The 21,023-nt window shown below is 56.3% G+C and overlaps 1 protein-coding gene across 1 annotated transcript in view; it reads right to left on the bottom strand.

Annotated features, from left to right (window-relative positions):
- Nucleotides 1-21,023, bottom strand: part of Caln1 (calneuron 1) — a 331,295-nt gene that overhangs the window by 85,188 nt on the left and 225,084 nt on the right. The gene's annotated exons all lie outside the window — the stretch shown is intronic.

The following is a 21,023-nucleotide window of genomic DNA, read 5'->3' as shown; positions in this document are numbered from 1 at the left end:
GACCACAGTGCAAGGTCCACCCTGGGTAAAGCTCCCCTCGGCCTCCCGTTGCCTACCCTCCAAGCTCCGCCCAGAGCCCCTCCTTCCCCACCGGAAGGCCAGACCCTTCGCCTACGGCCACGGGCTGATGCCAGGACCTCACCATGGACACTACCCTGGTGCCTTCTGGTCAGGAGTACTGCAGCCTCTGGTGTTCATCCATCCCGGCCGACTCCCCAGTTGGCTCCTGGGGACGGTGACATGCAGTATCAAGCCCTTGGGGGGCCGGTAGTTGTGGGGCCAAGCCCTGACTGCTCCATCGGAAGCAAGCGCACGCGGAGGCTGTGGCCTCATCCGTCAGGAGGGAGTAGGCGGGGCCCTGTCCCTCCTGTCTGTGAGGTCTATCGACAGCTTCAGAGTGTCCCCCTGACTGCCCAGGAGTCCTCAGAGCACAGAGAACAGGAGCAGGCTTTTTCTGGTGGGTTCAGTATCACGGATGGGCAGGGCTTGGCACCGAGGAGTGGCTTTTCACCTGCCCGGGCCTTTCAGAGAGCCCCGGCCTGGCGGAGACGTTGGGCAAAGGAACCAGGACTGCGTCCCCCTCCATCAGCACCAGTGTGCCAGCCAAGCCCAGGGCTCGGGGACAGCACCCAGCCTGGTCCTGGTTTCCTTCCACTCCTTGGCGAGCTGAAAGCTCAGCCCCTGAGTTACATTCCTCCACTGTCCCTCCTTCCAGGTGCTCGTCCCCACACCTCAACATGTCATGACATTAAGGTCTTCTGTTTTCAATGAATGTCACGTTGTCATCAAGATCACTGTCATCATCCCAAGCCTGGATGTCGGCCCCGTGTGTCTGTGGCTGGGCTTCTGAAGGCACCTCAAAGACAGCATCTGTCCATTCCTCCCCAGGGCCAGGGACAGGCCAGAAGCTGGGTCTAGAGTGGTGAGCAGGACACCCGGCATTCGGAAACGGAGCTTGTGTTCCCTCTTGAAAGGACAGATACGCCTGCACTCCCGGGCCTCAGGAGGCTGAAGCAGAAGGACTGCGAGTTCAAAGCCAGCCTCAGCAAGGCCCTAAGCAACTCAGTGAGACGCTGTCTCTAAATAAAATACAGGGCTGGGGATGTGGCTCAGTGGTCAAGTTCCCCCGAATTCAGTTCCCAGTACTACAAAAAAAAAAAAAAAAGAAAAGAAAAGAAAAAAGAAAGGACAGACGGATATTTAGATCTTAGTAGAAATCTGCCTCCCGAAGGCGTCTTAGATAGGACCCAGGTGTGCTCAGTGTTCGAACCTGCACGAACAGCCCGGTAGTCTTGCCTGCGCTCAAATGCTAATGTCAGAGAAGCAGGTAACCCGCGGCACAGCGCAGGAGCAACACCGACTCCCCGCTGGGAACCGCGAGCAAAACCTGGGTCCTCTTGGGCCCTCTGTGCTTGCCACCAGCATCTGGAAGGGCACTCTGGGCATGCACAGAAACGATGCCCCTTTACTTCAACCCGCCGCACTGGTGAGTGAGGTCAGGGGCTCGGAGACTGAGGCTGGCGGGGAGATTTCAGATTCCACCAGAAACAGGTCATTACCCGATGACCCTTAAAATTCTACTTTGGGTGTCCTGGGGAAAAGGTTTCCTTTCCACATCTTATTTAAGATTAAAAAAATAATAAAACAAACAACAAAAGACCCCCAAACTCCGATGAGGCCAGCTAAGTGGGAAGAGTGAGCCACGAGAAGCTGTGGGCAGCTCACCCGTTGGACGCGGACTCAACCTTGGGGACAAAGTATTCTCCCGTGAGGTCCAGGTTTGGCGCTCCTCAGCTCTCGGAGGACAGATCTAAGCACAGGCATCCAGGGTTCGAAACTGGGGGGCGTGGGGGGGTGTCTCCCAGACTCCAGGTGTGCTGGAGGCGTGGGGTGTCCCCAGGCGCTCCCTGGGAGGTGTGCAGGAGGGTTCAGAGGGCAGGAGATTGGGTTAGGAGAGCTTTGAGGTTACTCCCTGGCAGGGACCAGCCGGGTGTGGCTGCAGGCGGATGGCTGTGGCTGGAGAAGGCAGGTCCCTGGGGCGTGGCTGGAGGAGGAGGGTCCCTGGGGCGTGGCTGGAGGAGGCGGTCCCTGGGGCGTGGCTGGAGGAGGCGGTCCCTGGGGCGTGGCTGGAGGAGGCGGTCCCTGGGGCGTGGCTGGAGGAGGCGGTCCCTGGGGCGTGGCTGGAGGAGGCAGTCCCTGGGGCGTGGCTGGAGGAGGCGGTCCCTGGGGCGTGGCTGGAGGAGGAGGGTCCCTGGGGCGTGGCTGGAGGAGGCGGTCCCTGGGGCCTGCCCGCGGGGTGACATTTTGTCCCTGCTGAGCAGAAGCCCCTCTGCTTCCTGTGGCCCTGTGCTGAGCTGCCTTCCTCCTCCACTCCTGTCCGCCATGATGCTCTGCCCCACTCGCGCCAGAGCTGTGGAGTCGCCATCCATAGACTGAGACCTCGGAAGCCCCGAGCCCCAAACAAACTCTCCCTCCTCTGCGATGTCCTCGAGGGGTCTTTTGGTCACAGTGGTGGAGAACTGTCTAAACCCAGGTAAACCTGGGGAGGTCCTTGTTCCAGGGTCACAGATCAGGTCTCCTGAGCCACCTCCCTCTGTCCTGTGCTCCCAACAGTCCCCCCACGCCGCACCCTTGCCCCCAGGCTCACTGCCACTTGAAGGAGCTCCTGGTGTCTTTCAATGTGCACTTTGTAGGAACGACACCAGATGATCGACGGAGGACGTCTGTGTCCTAACGCGTCACACGGGTCCACCCAAGTGAAAGAGATGGTGTCACGCTAGGCCAGGGAGGGGGCTGAGCCGCTGGGAAATTAGGAGACTCGCCTGAAACACGAGGTCAGCACTGGAACCGGGGCTGGATCCAAGAGGCGGGTTCCGATCCCCACTTGTGTGTTGTCTGGAAGTGCCTGGACCTTGCAGGGATGTGCCAGGCGGTCCAGCTCATCATCCTTCTTCTTCTTTTTTTTAACTAAACCCTGTATTTTAAAGACTTCTCTGCGTTGCCACCTATGTACATATGGACTGCTGGGAAGTAGTCCACAGATTGCCTCCAACGCACAGGGACACAGGGGACGAATCAGCATCTCCCTGCACGCCCTTGTTCAGTTCTGTGCAGGAAAGTCTCCAAGAATACCCACTGGCACGTGGGCTCATGCCAACCAGGGCACCATTCAGCACCCGCGGACGCCTAGGCAACTTCGTAATGCTGTCTGGGAAACACACACTCATTCACTCGCTCACTCACTCATGCACTCACTCACTCATGCACTCACTCATACACTCACTTATATACTCACTCATACACTCACATACTCACGTACTCACACACGCACACACTCACACACACGCACTTACACACACACTCACTCACTCACTCTTGCACTCACTCGCACGCACTCATTGACCACATGTGACAGGCTCAGTGTTAGGACCTGGGATGTGGATAAGAATCATGGAAATGCGGAGCCTCATCCCTCACTGCTCAGCCCCTGCCGGCTTGGAAGTGCCCCGTCAGCTCCATGGGGAAGGAAGGTCCCATCTCATTTTATTTCCCCTATGATTGTTCACCTCATTTTCAAAATCACAACCCTTTATTCCATTCTGAAATATAAACACATTTAACTGAATAAAAACGTCACTAAAATCCTGTTTTCCTCTATATAACTGTGAGCCAGGGCTTCTCGGGCAGTATTCTCAGTGAGGTGGACCACGTGCGTCTTTCCAACAGTGGCCAATGAGTGTTCCATGCCCTGCAGAGGAGTCTGCAGAGACTGGTTTTGTTGAGTTGGGCTCAAAGGCAGAGGCACTGGCCTGAGTGGAAACCGTGTTTGAGGATTCAGGGGAAACGGAGTGCTTTCTGACTTGCAGTTTCCAAAGAGCATGCTTTTAATTGCTTGGATGCTATTTTTGAAAAAGCTCAGTCCTTTGTGTTCTTTGGGCCAACATTCTGTAACAAAACTTCAGACTTCCTCTGGTTTGCAGATGAAAGGTTTTTGCCATCAGAGGTCAGGAGTAGCTTTAAGAGACATCTAATTCATTCTAGAAAGAAGGGCTTCAGAATGCCACGATTAAAAACCAATAACCACAAACAAACATCAATGGCTTATAGTTAACTTTCTACGTAGAGGGTCCCCTCATTTACTCCCCAGAGACTCACAATATCTATAACCTGAACACACTGTTCAACCCTAGGTAGGGTAACGTCCACTTAAAATACTTCCTGATTGAAAATGAATGCAAGGGTGTTCTGGGACATGAAGGGGCATGTCAGGATCATGGAGTGGCCACTAATTTGTGAAGATACTTTAGTATTTACAAGGCTAGAGGATCTTTATTCCATAATGTACGGAGCCAACAGCTCAAAACGGACACAACTCAAACTTAACCCTACAACTACACCAGGTGTAGAAGGAAACCTAGGAGGCCTGGTGTTAGACAAAGATTTCTTAGGACCCAAAGTGTGAATTGCAAAGGGAAAAAAAAAAAAAAAAAAACTGGACTGCATAAAAATGGAAAACATTTGCAAAAGACAATTAAAACACAAGACAGACACTAGCCCAAAACACTTGCAAATCATTATTAAAGAGTTTTCCCCCAGACCACACAAAGAAATCTCAAACTCAATCAGAAAGCAATCAGTACAATAAAACACGAACACGCCTATCGCTAAAGATTACTAAGCAAATTCCAAAAACAGCAACCTCAAAGGGATGCCACTGCATACCTATTAAGTGGAAAAATTTAAAATAAAAAAAAATGAAAAGTTGAGGATAACAAGTGCTGGCGAGGACACGGCACCTGGATGGCTCACATGGCGTGCGTGGGAGTTGGAAGGGCACAGCCACTTTGGAAAACGTCTTTGCAATTTTTTTTTTTTTAAATAAAGTGAAACATACGGTCCAGCAATCCCGCACACCCAGGTGTTTGCTCATGAGAAATGGAGGTTAGTGTCCACACACACACACCTGAACTGTCCACAGTGGGTTTATGCATCACCAGTCCAACCTGGGAGTAATTGAAACACCTTCACTAGAGAGAAGCTGGGTGCAGGCTCAAGAGGCCCTGGGGGGCCCTGAAGAGGAGCAGTGCACCAACCACCCACCACAGGGAGGAGCCCAGACATGGCGCTGGGGGAAGCAGCCAGACCAGGGGCGCCACACGCCTGCTTCTCCTCACAGGGTCCCGCGCGGAGAAGGCAGAGCCACAGGAAGGGACCAGCACCGCGGTGGCCGGGGCTAGGGCTGGGGGTGCCGACTCCCGAGGGGCACTGGGAACTCGGGGGATGATGCAGGTATTTGTCTTTGTCACAGTGGAGGTTTCATGAGCAGATAAGTTATCAAAACTCTCAGAACGGCACGAGTACAAAGGGCACGTTGGAAAAGCTCTAATTAACATGGCAATTGTACATTATTTACGAGAAACAGTGAATCTCAATATAGGCTCACAACGTGTGCGGATCAGATCGGGGAATTAGCATCTCTGTCTCTTATCTTTCCATTATGTTCAAAGCCCTGGAGTGCCTCTCCCTCCCCCTAGAATGTGACAGTCACAGTGAGCAAACTGTCACCTGCCATGCCGTACAACACTGGGACTTGTTCCTCCTCTCTGGCCATGTTTGGTGCCTGGTACCCACCTTCTGTCTCCCCTTCCCACCCGCCTGCCTTCCAGCAGGGACAATCCTACTCTCTTGCAATTTGAGATGGACCTTCTTTAGCCTCCACAGGAAAGAGGGGACCATGTGCTGTTCTGTGACTGGCTCGTTTCACATCATACAATGTCCTCCAGCTACACTGATGTTGCTGAAAACCACAGAATTTCATTCTTTGTAATGACCAAAGAGCATTCGTTGTGCGCACACACGTCCCATTCATCCCGTCTGTGATGGGCCCTGAGGTTGAGCCCGCTGCAAGTGCCCTGGCGATGAACTTGGTGGGAGGGATCTGAGGTGCCCATTCCACCTCCTCTGGCTGTGCAGCCACTGGTGGGATCGCGGGGTCATGGGTGGATCTAATCTCAGTTTTCTGGGAAACTGCACAGTGTTCCCTGTGAGGGCTGCACTGTGGCATACGCTCCCACTCGAAGCGTGCAAGAGTCCCCTTTGCTCCCCGTCCACCGGCACTTGCTACGGACTTACTCATTATTTTTCACAGCCATCTGGCTGGGCTGAGACGGTACCTCGTTGTGGCTTAGACTGCCATTTCCCTGATGCCCCAGATTTCTTCTTCTTCTTTTAAGATGCGTCTATTCAGATCATTTGCTCATTCCAAAACTGATTTTTCCATTGCAGTTGAGCTTTCTGAGTTCCTACCAGTGGATACACAGCCAGAGAAAATCAGGGATCCCAGCCCTGGTCAGACAGTTTGCAGACACTTTCTCCCATTCAGAAGGAGGCTTGCCTCTCCGCTGTGCTGACGGGTCCCTTTTCTGTGCAGAAGCGTCCTAGTTTGTTATGATCCTTTCATTTATTTGTGCTTCTGTTTCTTGTTTCCAAAACTGCATGGCCTCTGCTGGGTCCTGAAGCATTTCCCGGGATTTTCTTGCCGTGGCTCTTTGGCTTCAGGGTTTGCATTTGTCGGTGACCCATTTGGGGCTGATTCTTGTGCGTCGAGAGGGGGCCAAACCTCATCCTCCTGCACACGGCCCCCGGCCCCCCAAGCACCACTCCTGGGGAGCAGTCCTTCTGGTGCCCCTGGAAACGTTGGGTGGCTGCAGGTTTGTCCCGGGTTTCTGTCCTGCCTTTGGTCTCCCTGGTCTCCAGGTCTCCACCAGGCTGCCCGGGTCACTGCCCCTGCCCTCGTCGTCACTGCTCTAAAAGGGACAGCTTTCGCGACCTCTGTTTTAGCAAATCTGTTCTTGGCGTATGAAGGTGCTGCTCTGTTTGCATGTGGACTCTGCACCCATGACTTTCCTGAGGTTATTGGTCAGCTCTTAACCCCCTGGTGGGGTCCGGTAGATGGGAAGTACGCTAATCCCGCCTTCTCCCTGGGTCAGGGTGGGCAGCGGGTGCGGCTGCTGTGGAATCCCTGAGTCCTGTGTGCAAGGAGCATGTCCACGCAGCACAGCCCGGACACACAGCACCACTGCAGCCAGATGGGGCTCAGGGCAGCGGAGGTGATGATCAAGCGCGTGGTGCATAGGTCTTTGATAAGGGTCTCACATACGGATTCATTCAGACACGCGGTTGCTTTCTTCTTGTCCCAAGATTCGAGGGTGCTTTACTTCTAGGAGGAGGCAGTAGGTGCCCTCCCAATAGGAGCTGGTTCACTGAGCCCCGCCACCATCTTCCTCTGCACCCACGGGTTTGTCCCAATCTCAGCATGTTAGGGGCAGAGGCCAGAGCTGGGAGACACTCTGACACCTACGTTAGAACCAGGCCCTTAAGAAATGAAATGGAAAACTGCAACTAGAGATTTAAGGCCTTGTGTTTGCAAAACGCACGCTGCTCTCGTGCAGCAGCTGCCCTTGGGTGCCCTCTAGGAGTGGGCAGGCGGCAGGCGCTCTGAATGGAAGGTGCAGTGATCGCCCACCTTGCCCCTGGGCCTGAACACCTGGGCAGTCAGCCTGTGGCCTTCTCAACAGACAGAGAGAAAGAGAGTGCTCCTATCTGTGAAGGGCTCTAGCCAGCACCACCCGGGCCCCCTCCTGTGTGACAAAGCCCAGTTACTACCCAGCAGCAAGACCCACGATTGGAAAACCACTTCCATCAGCGCCAGGGGCCTGCGGTTGGCTGGTCCTGCAAAACCAAAAGCCCACTTCAGGCTGCGCGGAGGCCCAGGTGCCCAGGCTGAGTGGCTTGGCTCAGCGCTCCCGGCAGACGCGAGGGAGACCCCGACGACGGCGTCTCAGGAAGGACGGTCAAACTAGGAGCTGAGCAGAGGAAGGGATAAAGCAATACTGATGGACGGCTGAGCACCGCCGCAGGGCATTGCCCAACAGGAAAAGACCAGCAAGCAGGATGGCAGGGTGGCCGCTCGAAGGCACCGAACAAACAGGTTGGGAAGAGGGGACAACTGATGGCATCGGGAGGCACCTGCCTGACCCACCGTCTGCTGGCACCCTCCCTGACCCCGAGGAACACCTTCTGTAGCAAAAATATTGTTTGCCTCGGTCTGAGGGACCCCCAGGGCTCCTGGGGGAGACGGGCAGGAGGGCTGGGGTGAATGACTGGTGGGGAGTGTGCGGATCCCTGGGTGGGGAGTCCCCGGGTGGTGACCGTGGGCAGGCGGCTCCCTGGGGGCGTGCCCTGTGATTCACTTTGACCCTGTGGAGCTCGCTGTCTGCTTCCCGGTGCCAGGTCCCCAGCTGCTCTCCTCCTCCACGCCCTTCGGCCATGAAGTTCTGCCTCCACTCCAGCCCAGAGCTACGGAGTCGGCCGTCTGTGGACTGAGACCTCTGAAACTGTGAGCACCCAAATTTGAAGTTTTCCTCCTTAAAACTGTTCTTGTCAGGCCTTTTGGTCATAGCAGCAAAAAAAAAAAAAAAAAAAAAAAAAAAAATCTGACTGAAACACATATTTACATCCATAATTTCTAAACATTAAGTCAGGCCTAGGAATTTAGAGTGGAAATGAGGACAACTCAAAACCAATGAATGTTTCCTGGGCACCTACTATGTGCTAAGTACCAAACCAGAGAGTTCACACACATTATCTCCCTGGACCCTCTTGGCAAACCCAAGGAGCAGGGCGGTATCGTCATCTCCACGTCGAGTGCAGGATGGCGGTCCTGAGAATTCAGTCAGTCCACCTTCAACCCAAGTGAAAAGCAGAGAAAACGGCTCAACGTCACAAATGGACCCAACAAAGGACACCCAAGGCCTCCAGACATCTGGACCTGGATGTGCTTGGATTTTCATATCCTTCAAAACCCGCAGCCCAGGGGTCCTCAGGCCCAGAGCTTAAAGCTGACGTTCACCGGCTCTGGAAGCCCACAGGTGTTGAGTTGCTTGTTTTGATGCTTAGAGAAGAAACCGCACAGCTGACTGGAAGGTTGTTCTACCACAAAGACGTCAAGTTACCAGGGTCTGATTTATCTTTTAAGAGAACAATTTTACCTTCTCTTCTGTTTTCATCTGTGAGGAGAGAGTCCGGCTCTTGCACACACACAGAAGAGGAGCCGTAAAGTGTGATGATTTGGCCAAAGGTGCGTCCACTTCTCCAAGAGTATTCTGGCACGAGTGACGATGTCGGGCAAAGCTGAGGGACCTCACCAAGAGGGTTTGCGGGACGAGAGCAGAGATTCCCACTTAGGGAGCCACTGAGTCTGAATGCTCCTCTCTGTGGACGACCATGCGGCTCTGACCTGGTGCCTCGCCTGCAGGGGTGCCTGGCAGTGATGGATGGGTGTTTAGCTTCCCCGATTTGATCCCTGTCCAGCAGCCAAGCACCGGCAGGCTCAGCTGCAACCAGGAGCAGCTGATGGGCAGACCTGTGTGCACAGAGCCGTCTCTTCGGACCTTCTGTTGCTCCCCAGATTCTGTAGCTCATAGTAGTCATATGGTAGCAAGGGGACAGAGGGTCAGGACCACCGCACTGAGCCCCAGGGGTTGTCCAGCAAGTCAGGAGAGGCTTCTGCAAAACCCCCACCCCACCCCCAGCCGGTGAGCAGAGGCTAACGTATTCCAATCGATGGTCTCTGAGCACCCAGCACAAGAAGGTGCTCAGTATACTTCACAAAAACCACCCGCCCCGCTTGGCCGGTGCATCTCCTGAAAACAGAGCCCTGCTTCCAGTGTTCCTGGCTTTTCGTTGCTGACGGCATAGAAACAACAGATAAGGCAGCAGCGGACCCAGGGCCGTGAGCCAATGTCCACGGCACCCACTGCACAGTTACAACAGGAATAGTGTGTCCCCTGCTTGCTGGAGACGTGGGCCTTTGAAACCAGAGCTGCATTTACAAACTACACATTCTCATTAAGAATTTTGGCAAAGTTAAAATTTATGATAATTTCATGCGACGAGGGCCCAAGACTTCATCTTCATTATCACTGGGGAAGAAAAAAAAAAGAGCTGGCTGGGCAAACAAATAGGGTAAACAGAATTACACAGCTATGTTTAAGTAACTCCAGGAAAAAGAAAACTGCAAGGGACTTTGGCAGCTTAATTGAGGGTATAAAAGGATGCTAATTACCCATGTGTCTCAGAGCTTCCATTTAAAAACACTTTGCAAAAGTAGCAGTTAGTTCCAATTACCTTAGACACGCGGGAACGGGGGGACCATGTGCTCAGACCCCACTTCTTGAAAATGCCTGAATCATGTCACGTTCCTAACCAGCCCAGGCTGGCCTGGTTTTCGGGGTCTGAATTGATGTGGTTCTGTGAAAGACGCAGCGAACAGGAAGATGATCCTGGTCAACGTGGCTCAGGCTGGGGTGAGCCTTGTGGAACAGACAGAGCCACCCTGGGTCTCACTCCCCGGGGGACAGAGCATGTGGTCAGGTCTCCCTGGCTCCCACAGCCCTGGGAGCTTGTTCTGCTATGGTGCTAACTGACCCTCTGTCCCGAGCGGCTCTAGGTGGAACAGTGGGTGGGACAGGTCTTTGTGGTTCTCTGTGACCTGGGGGCCTGAGAATAGAGGGGCAGGCACATGCGGGGACAGCTGTTGAGCTGTGGACAGAGCAGATGGTCCTCCTCCCCAGCCTGCTCTCAGCTGGAAGGAGTGTCCTGGTGCTGTGGGAGAAGGGATGGTCACAACCTGGTCCAAAGCTCTGCTCGGGCTGGGCACCCACCCCTCTGGACGGCAGCAGCGATTGCTCAGGCCAGCATTGGGCTGGAGGCCCACAGGGCTGCACTGGGCAGCGACTCAGCAGGTGGGACAGAGGTTCCTGTGCAGCCTGCTCGCTGCTCATTAACCTTCTGTCTGGGAGGAGGGCCCTGTCCTGGAGCTGGAGCCACAGCGGGCCTCCCCTGGCTGCCAAAGCCACCCCACCAGCTGTGGCTTCCACCAGATCCAACGCGCCCGGGCTCAAGTCCCCAGCAGAAAGGAAGGTGCCTGGGCACACAGGTGCCAGCCTCCGAGCAAACCCACCCCAGCTCTGTCCCCCGGGGAGTGAGACCCAGGGTGGCTCTGTCTGTTCCACAAGGCTCACCCCAGCCTGAGCCACGTTGACCAGGATCAGCTGCCCAGAGGGAGGCCCAGGACAAGGCATTCGAGGAAGGATGCAGACGGCTTCCTGCCTCGGCCTCCTGGGCGTCAACGGACACCGGCTGTTCTGGTTGGTGGCATCTCTGCTCTCAGAGTTAAAAAGAATGAAGTTTAAATCCAACGCCAGCTTCGACCAGAGCGTCCCCTGCTCCCATCCACCACCCTCACCAGTTCTCCTGTCGGGATCCACAGCCAACGTGTCCCCTGGGCCTCTGAGGCACCCGTGTGTTCCGAAAGGTTCCGGGCCTGGCCCTCTGCCATGCTGACTCTTACCCTCTTGCTCCGTTGCCCTCTCTGTGGCACCCGCTGTGGACACAGGAAGGGTCCCCTGCGAGCTCTCGAGCGCAGCCTAATTGCCCCGGACTGCAGGCTCACGGAGATGGTTCCCAATCGCGCCACGGAGTCAGAGCGTCCTCAGGACAAACTCCTGCTTTTTCCTGGTAACTGGGCCTGGGTCAGCCTCCGACTTTGTTCGGTTGATGTTTTCAGTTAAGAACAAAAGTGCTTGGTAGGGTAAACCACTAAGGAATGTGAGGACAGGGTCACGGACACCACAAAGTCCCTGAGCAGGGCGGACTGAGGACTAGAGGGAAGGCCACTTCCCCGGTCAGGTAAGTCATGAGGGTGGTTTGGGCCACACTGTTCAGGGCTGGGCTCTGCGGTTCTCCCAGAGGCAGCAGAGGCCTCTGTCCCTGGGCGAGGGCTGCCTCCACAGCCTCCCGCAGCAGGTTCTGTGCAGAGGAGGGAGGGCTGAGGGAAGGGCAGAGTCGCTCCCGAGAGGGCAGGAGAACCGGGACTGGACGGGCACTTGACCCATCTGAACGCACGTGAGCTTGATAAGGACGACACCCAGGGACCCTGCTTCCTCCCCAGACTCGACAGTCAGACGGCTGGCATGTGGCATTCAGCCTGACCCGTCCACCCCACAGGTGGTGGGACACACCTTGCCACAGTGCTGCCAAAGCAAAGCAAGGAAAAGCCACACCACCGTCCTCATGTCCTCATGCCACCAGCTCCTGAGCCGGAGCCAGCAAACACCTGCGTGAGCTGCTGCCAAAGAAGCGCCCAGCGATCAGCGTTCCCTCTGCACGGCTGAGACTGGCCTGAGTCTCGGGGACCTGAGCCACTAACACACCTTCACGAAGCAGTGCCTCAGCGGGGGTCACCCTCCACGGGCATCCCTGGTGTTGAGGTCACCCTCCATGGATACTCCAGGTGCTGAGGTCACCCTCCACAAGCATCCCTGGTGCTGAGATCACCCTCCATGGATACTCCAGGTGCTGAGGTCACCCTCCACGGGCATCCCCAAGTGCTGAGGTAACCCTCCATGGGCATCCCTGGGTGCTGAGATCACCCTCCACGGGCATCCCTGTGGAGCTGCCCTGGGGGAGGGCCAGCTGAGCAGGCTCAGGGTCCCCCCATACAAAGAAGGCCACACAGTTCTCTCCACCCCTGTGGGGGACACAGAGCCGGCTGGAGGGAGGCCAAAGGAAGCAGGCGAAGTTCCAGCAGGCCCTGGCCCAGCCGCCCGGCCATCTCACTGCACCCCTGGTCCTGTCAGGGTCACCAAGACTCTGGACGCCAGTACCCAAGAACACAAGGGTGGCTGCTGGTGGTCACAGACACGCTGAAGGATTCTGAACTGCACAGAAGAGGAGTTAAAACAAGTGTATTCAACAGAAATGTGATTTATAGCTTGCAACCCCGGAAAGAGAAAGGGTCTGGGGACAGCTCATCTGTTCAGTGGATAAGAGCATCCACCCAGTGGAAACCAGACACACAACATGAGGAGAGTACAGGTGCGTCTCCAGAGTCTGCAGCCCCCACACAGAGGGGGACGCAGGTTAAACTTCACCTCATCTATTCTAAGACAAAGCCTGTTGGGTTGGATGTCTTAAAATCCAGCTATAGGCTGCTTATCAAGAAAATCCAGGTGAAAATACACAGAAAGGTAGAAAATAGAACAGAACTGTGAAAGAGAAAGCATTAATAAAATGGTCTAAAAATAGTGGGATGATAACCAAACCAGAAAAGCAGATTAATCTCTAGCTAACCTAAGAAAAGCCTATAAGTTATTAAGTATAAAAAAATCACTCAAAGGAACCGTTTCTTGCAAAGAATTTAAAAAGCACCACGGCTGCCTCACTAGAGAAGGGAATTCGGGAGGGCGCGGGGCTCAGCCTGGGCCACAGGAGAGCCGAGAGCCCACAGAGTGTGACCCAGGGGCATTTCTGGACCCTGTGAAGGAGAAGGCTGAGGAAATCCTGGGAATCCAGCCCAGAAGAGTTAAAGGCTTGGTCAGGGTCCAAGGGTGCTGTGGCTTAGGACCCACTCACCCAGGAAATAAAGGGTAATCCAAAGGGAGGTTCAGTGAGAGCTCTGAAGGGTCCCAGTGCAAAAGAGCAGAAATCAAGTGTGAGGCTGTGTTCCTCTGCCTCTCCCCACAGAGTGCCTGAGGCAGGCCCCCCAGGAAGAAAGAAAAGGGAGTTGGTAGCTTACGGTTTGGGGGAGCCCAAGAATGGGTGGCCCAATGGTTTGGCCCCTGTGAGGGCCACAGCAGGTGGCATAGGTGGGGAGCACCGGGAAGGTGGGAGAGGGAGGGACCCCTCCCCAGAGAGGAAGCCATAGAGGGACCCACCCAGAGAGGAAGCCAGAGAGAGGGAGGGACCCATCCCCAGGGAGGGAGCCGGGGTGGGAGGTCATTCCTTTAGGACAACTGTCTGGAAAGAAGTAACTCTGGGGTCCCAGGGAAATCATCTTAATTCTACCCAAGGACAGGGCCTCAGAGCTAAGGACAGCCCCCCCAGGCCCCACTCATTAAGGGCCCACCACCTCCCTGCACTGCCAAGGGATGGACTTCCTGATACTGGAGCCCTCAGGGACACACTCAACCCACATCTGACCGCCAGCCCTGGAGGATATCTGAGATCTATGCAGAGGGTTAATTTGACTCTCGTATTAGGGACATCATTAGGATGGTGCTGACCAACCCCAGGGACGCTGGCTAAGCCAGTGCCGGGTATCGGCCACAGGTTTACGTGGCCACGCGGCTGCAGTCCTTGGTCTCTGGGCTTCTCTGCCCCTTCCCTCACTGCCAGGTCTTCCACTGGGGACGTGCGGGAGGCCTCTCTCTCCTGGGGATGCCATGATTGGCTGTGTCTCCGGCCATCTAGGCCGACTGCAGCTGGAACCTTCTCCCTACCTTTGCTGCTGCCCAGGACACCGAGTCACCAGAGGCAGGACACTCAGTCAGAACAGATCAACAAGAGGCAGGCGCAGCACCGAGCCGCAAGTTGACAAAGGTCATGGAAGGGGTCAGGAGCGAGAAAGCTCTGCCGGTCAATAAGCAGGACAGGCAGAGCACCCCAAGACCGGCCTCCGGGCAGAGGTGAGGCCACCACAGAGGTGGGCAAACGGGAGCTCTGGGAAGGCACAGGGGAGACTGTGGTGGCAGCAAAGCTCTGGGAAACAAGTCCGCTGTCCTTCCTGGAGCTGAAGCTGGGTGGGGCCTACAGGGGCTGCCCCACCTGCCGCAGGGCCTGGGAGTCACAGGGCAGCATGGCGGTCAGACCAGAGCCTGGAAACAGAACCAGGTGGAGGATATGGAAACCCCAACACAGGGTGGCCTGGAGGAGGAGGAGGGAGGAGGGGGGAGGAGGAAGGAGGAGGGGGAAGGAGGAGGGAGGGAGGGAGGGGGATAGGGAGGGAGGGAGGGGGGTAGGGAGGGAGGGAGGGGGGGAGGGGGAGGGAGGGAGGGAGGGGGGAGGGGGAGGGAGGGGGCAACACACGGTAACACTGGTCCTTTCCCAGCACGTCCCTCCCCAGGGCAGGACAGTCCCTGGGAAGGAGATATCCATCTGGCCTAGAATGGCAGTCTCTGGGAAGGACCTGAAACATTGATTCCCCCAAGTAAATCCTTTCCCAGGGACAGTGCAGCGGGCCCTGGAGGGAAAGAGATAAGCACTGAATGCTGAGCGCTGGACCGCCATCCTTGCCCAGGAAAAACACACTTCAAACGCTCACAACACTTTCCTGAGTGCCCCGACTGATGTGTTCTGTCCAGGTCTTGCATGGTCCAGTGGTCCCCCTGTGTGACCTACATAAGCCCAGATTCCTCCTGTAATCAGGGCCATTTTCTACCCAGAAAGTGACCTCTGACTGACTCGGCTGCTGAATAAAAGGCAGAGCTGGTCTGCGGAGGCTGCCTCCATCCGGGTTGCTTGTCCTCCATGATGGACAGAAGGCTTTTTTTTTTTTTTTTTTTGCTTACACAAGTGACCGGTGATGCAAGACTGACACATCAGTGAAGGTGCACTGGAGCGCTGCTGGCCCTGTGGGTCTGTGGGGTCTGGTGTGAGGCTGGAGGTAGACTGCCTCTAGGCTGATGGAGACGGGACCTTGCAGAGTGGACCCCACCTCCCCAGGTCAAGAGCCTGGGCTAGAGCCTGTTTTCTGTGTCTGACCTTCTGACCGGAGGCCCACACATTCTGTGCCACCCCAGGTGTCATCAAATACCCTGACATCAGTCACCCACAGAGTTGTTCTGACCCAAGCAGTTCTTTTGTTTTAAGGACAAGTACAGGACAGACGTGGACAGTACACTAAGTCATCCCCACACAGGAAGAAGAAATTGAAATACCCTTTCAGCAGAGTCAGAGTCAGGGCGCGGTCAGGGGCGCTCCAGGGAAAGGTGGCTCTTCCCTGGAGCAGCACAGTTCCCTCGACAGAGACCCCAGAGCTGCCCTCCTGGGGCCACATCCTCCTGGGGAGCCGGCCTCACTGTTCGGACAACCTGCTGCTGAGCTCTCACCCTCTGCACTCATTCTTGGGGTACGTGAGACCAGAACCCTCAGCTCTCACACGGCCCTGGGCCACAGGCATGGAATCGACCAACTTTTATTTTATGCAGAGAAATGTATTTATAGAAATAGATAAATACTAATAAATGGAAGTTCGTATTTCATAAACAAATATAAAGATATTTTTAATTGTGCCAATTCTCAACTCATAGATTCTCCGGCTGACGACTCCCTCTACAGAGCAGCAGAGCACGCTGACTCGGCACTCGTGGTGCTGGGGCCTCTGGAGGTGACTCAGAGGATACACAAGATGGGGCAGGGTGCACGCAGCACCACGCCACCCGAGGTGAGCCACCGTATGTCCATGGGTTGGCGTCCTTGTGGGGTCCCGGAGCTGTGCTCTGTGGAGACCAAGTCACCAGACGTACGCACAGCCATGAGGACGGGTCTTACCCATGTCTGTGGGGAAACCAAAGCAGCCAGCTGCAGTCTGGTGCCACCTGAGTGGGTTTTGGTGTCAGACCCACACAGCATGGGGATCCCCTGCGGGGAGGGAGGGCTCTCACGGGGCTGCCGGCCACCTCCAGCCGCTGCCCGCTGTGCAGTTGTGAGCCCACTATTGTCTGCCATGCACACACCTGCAGCAGAAGCACAACCAGCGAACAGCAGTCAGGCCCAAGGCCAGCCCCCCAATCGGGCGGGAAACCTGGGCCACCGGCCTAGAAGGCCAAGGCCACAGCTCCAGGCCCCTGCTGCACATGGATGTGACGTCAAGCACAGCTCCACCGGTTTGCTCAGGACTCCTCTGTGATGAGAAAAATAGTTAATTTGTAAAATTCTTATGGACCAAAAGTTGCAGGCCTGCCAGCTCTGCCATCCAGGGGCAGAGTGACGTCACTTGGCTGGACACACTTCAGAGGGGCGGCCGAGGACAGAGGGGAAGTGGTGCGATGATGACCTCGTCAGCTGCGCCTACGCAGCGTCCTGGGAGACCACGAGGCTGCTGGCTTCAGGACGTGGCCCAGTGCTGTTATGCAGGCCTGCACGGGACCCCGGGGTCAGGAGCAGCCCAGGGGTGGCCAGGCACCTGCTTCCCTGAGCAGCCCAGGAGCAGGGGTGGGTGCTTGCCCTGAGGGGAGGCCTGGGAGTACAGGTGCAGGCCTGGGCAAGGCCGGGACCACGGGCACCCCGGAGATTAGTGGGGTGCCTATGAGGTGCTGCTGGGGGCAGGACAAAGCGGCAGATCATAAGGGTCTGGATCTGGACTCAGTCCTGCAGGAGTGAGGAGCCCTGAAGGATCGCCAGCGGAGGCTGGAGCTGGAGGACACAGCCACTCCTTGCCTGTGGGCAGATGACGCCTGCTCTTCCCAGATGGCAGCTTGTCTTTCCCTCCCCTCCAAGGACACGGTGTCTGTCCTCTACCTCTTCAGTGCTGCGCGTCTGCAGGACAGAGTGCAGAAGGTGACTCCTCAGGGCAAGAGGAAGGGAGATGAATGGGGACTTGCCCTGGGGCCGGGCACAGGCTGCAGGCTCAGGGAGGCTGGCGGGCAGACGCAGCCACAGGGAGGGCAGCCCTGACAGGCAGGCAGAACTCAGTGTCCTGCTGGGGCAGCAGATGACCACCACGGTCTGCAGCAGGAAGGCTGGCGATGGTGACGGTGACGGCTGCCGTTCTCGTCACCAGGTCCTCATCCTGCAGCAGACACCGGCAGTGCTCACCGTGGGTCAGGAAGTACTCCAACGCCTCCTGTAGGCCCCCGAACCCTGGGGCAGGTGGATCACATCCCCATCTCAGAAAGGGTGGCAGAGGGCAGGAGGAATCTGAAGGCGCCCAGGAGGCAGACCTGGAGCTAGAGGCCTGGAGCCGGTGACCCCAGCCTTGGCCCCACCTCTCAGAGAGGAGTGGGTCTGTCCTGTTTCAGGGGACGTGTGGAGGAGCTCCTGGCTTCCCTGGCTCTCCACCCTGTGTCCACAGTCCCAGGGTAAGGCCCCACCCTTTCCCCTTCCACCTTCCCCAGGGAGTCCTCTGCACTCTGAGCTACAGGTGCCCAGCACTGAAGAAGTGGAGGACCGACACTGTGGCGCCTCTGCCTTTGGAGGCCATAGAAACAAGACAAGCCGCCATCAGGGAAGAGTGGACCTCTATCTGCCCACAGGCAAGGAACTGCCCACGTGATCCCTCCAGCCCTGCCTCTGCTGGAACTCAGACTCGGAGTCCATGGCTGTGAGGAGGGGCTCAGACAGGGCCCCTGGTCTGGGCCAGGACATCAGCATGTGAGGAGGGGCTCAGACGCAGCCCTGGTCTGGGCCAGGACATCAGCACTGGTTGAGAAGTTCAATGTCCGCTGCTTCTGTGCAGCACATTAGGTAAAGGAGGGGGAGAAATGGGCACAGCGTGACAGTGTGCCAAGCCCCTCTCCTGGGACACCCTGTCCCTGCTCACAAGGACCCCTTCATGTGGACTTCCCTATCAGACCAGGAGAATCCGAGGCTCAGAGGGGCCCAGCAGGGCTCACGGCCATCTCCCCTGAAAGCCCTGCTCTTCTCTGGCGCCCCACACAGCCTCCCCTGGGATGGGTGCTGGCCACCGTCAGAGGAGAGTCCCTAGTTATTTCCCAGAATGCACACAGAAACAGTCTAAAGCACAGCACCATCTGTGAGCAGAAGATAAGAGGGAACCACAGGCCAAACTCTGGGAAGAGTTTCCACTGAGGGCCACGTTCCTGGGGACAGAGATAGTTGCAGCCACCAAGTGGGACCTCTAAACCACAGGAAGGAAACACAGCCCCCGAGAAGCAGGCCCAACGGCAGCCTCTGTGCCTTGTGGAGTCCCAGGCTGCTGGGAGGACGTGACAGGGAAGAGGGTGGAGAGTCTACCTCTCCCTGATGGAGGAGGAAGGGCTCTGATAAGCCCCAGCCCAGCTGCCTGCGGTCACCACGCAGCACGTCCCCACCAGGGGACAGTGCTCTGATTAGGTTAGGGATCTCCCAACCCCCCAGGTCACCCCAGGACGTTCTCGCCCTGTCACACACACCAGCTTCTGGGGACACTGTACACGTAAACCACAACACGCACTGAAGGCCAGGTGAGTGCTCGGAGCGCACACCCCGCGAGCCGACCATGATACAGAGGACGTGAGCTTGGACTCCCCAGAACTCGTGGAGGGGGCTGAAAGGAGGGAGAAAACGGGACAAGACCTGAAAGAAAAGAAAGAAGCGCAGCCTGGAAGTCATCCCTGTCACAAGGGAGGCGAACCGAGTGAAATAAGAGAAGACTGAAGCAGGAAGACACCTGCAAAGGAAAATGACAGACAGTTCCCGAGGGCGAGGGCGGTGGGGACTGGAGCTGAGCAGTGAAAGGCTGCTCCGGGCAGGGCAATAGCGAGGGGGCTGTGCGCCCTGCGTCTGACCTAAGTGCACAGGAAGCCCCAGTGCCAGGCTCGGGGCAGGAAATGAGTGCTCCACGCAGCAGGAAGCGAGTGCTCCACGCGGCAGGAAGTGAGTGCTCCACAGGAAACAGTGCAGAGCTGCCCTCCAACCTGTTCCTAGGGAGGAGGACAGGATGCCGTCGCTCGCCGGAAAGCCTTCCCAGGGGCATCTCTGCTCCCTCCTTCGCCGGGAGGAAGGCGTGGCTGGGGCCATCTGCCCTGTCCGTTTAAAGAACTGGTGTGGCGGCTCCACAGAGGACCCACAGACCTGGGCCCAGCGAGCTGCGGGTTCCACCCGTCCCCTCTCCCAGCCTCCCTTGCAGCGAGGGGCAGGCGCGTGGCTCTGCCCTGGCCAGTGAGAGGCTGCGGAGGCCTCTCCTGTGGTGTGAGAAGAGGATCATCCACCATATGAACCCCATCCCTGGGTACCCACAGAGAAGGGTTCCACGCTGCTGCGCCCGCCCCCCTGCTCTGGTGTCTACCCTGCAGCAGCCTTGGTGTGGCCAGCAGGTAACGGAGATGCGGAGAGCTAACCACAGACTAAGGACGTCAAGATGGGAGGTGACCAGAGGGGCCTGGGAAGATGTCTCCAAGCCTTTGTCTCTGCCCTGAGCGCCTGCTCGTGAAGTCAGATCTACAGCTTTATTACTGAAGCCACCCTTAGGTTGTCCTTTATGCGTAACTGGAAGCAGAAGGGACACAGTCACCAGCAGTCTCCCCGGGGTGGGCTCCAAGAGGCCCTGAATGCCCAGCCACGATGCTCAGGCCCCGCACACGCAGAGGAAGTGGTCCCTGCGTATGATGGACACAAACGCTCCTGTTCTTTGAACCTTCTCTAGATGAGGTACATGCGGTACAGTGTCACCGTATGCAGGGAGCTGCTGTGGTGTGTCGTTAGGGGTAAGGAAAAGACAATCTGCACGTCTGGTTTGCTGTTGGCTGACTCCATGGATCCGAGGCTGTGGCCTCAGAGGGCCAACTGCAGTAATGGGAAAAGCACAGCGAGGATGCATGTCATCATCCCATCATTACGGGGGGGGGGGGGGGGGAGAAATGGCATTCTAAACAGAACAAAGCAAGTTTTAAAGTGAAGGCTTTCACTAAAGTGCACTGTGAACATCTAGAAGATGAATTAAGATGAAGCATTTCTACCGTGGAGAACGTGGGATCCAACATGTGAATCGGCTACCCCACTCCTGGGTACCCTTCCAAAGGAAATGAAGTGGGCGTGCGAGAAGCACACACGGGCCTGGTGTGCACCACTCACAAGAGCTGGGATGAAGAACGTGGCCAACGCACAGGGAGCAGGACTCAGCCAGGAAGAAAGCATGCGATCCTGCCCTGGCAGCCCGGTGACGGAACTGGACATCAGGGTAAGTGGCCCAAGTGACACCAAAGGAAAAGTCCATGCTCTTTTCACATGTGGAAGCTAAAAACGTTCTCCTGAAAGCAGGATAGTACTTACTAAGTAATGGGAAGGGGCTGGGGAGGGAGAGTGGAAAGAGAGGCTGGGTTTGATTAGTGCACGCTGACATATGTATGCAAACACCACACGGAGCCCCTGTAATATGCACAATTACTGTGTGTTAATAAAAATGAAAAAAGAACATTGGATCGTAAGGTACTGAAGTTAAAATTCTCTGACCCAAGAACTCT

The sequence above is a fragment of the Callospermophilus lateralis genome, chromosome 19, assembly GCF_048772815.1.
Source record: "Callospermophilus lateralis isolate mCalLat2 chromosome 19, mCalLat2.hap1, whole genome shotgun sequence".
NCBI lineage: Eukaryota > Metazoa > Chordata > Mammalia > Rodentia > Sciuridae > Callospermophilus > Callospermophilus lateralis.
The sequence above is the reverse complement of the archived record's forward strand: the minus strand, read 5'-3'. Positions and strand labels throughout refer to the sequence as shown.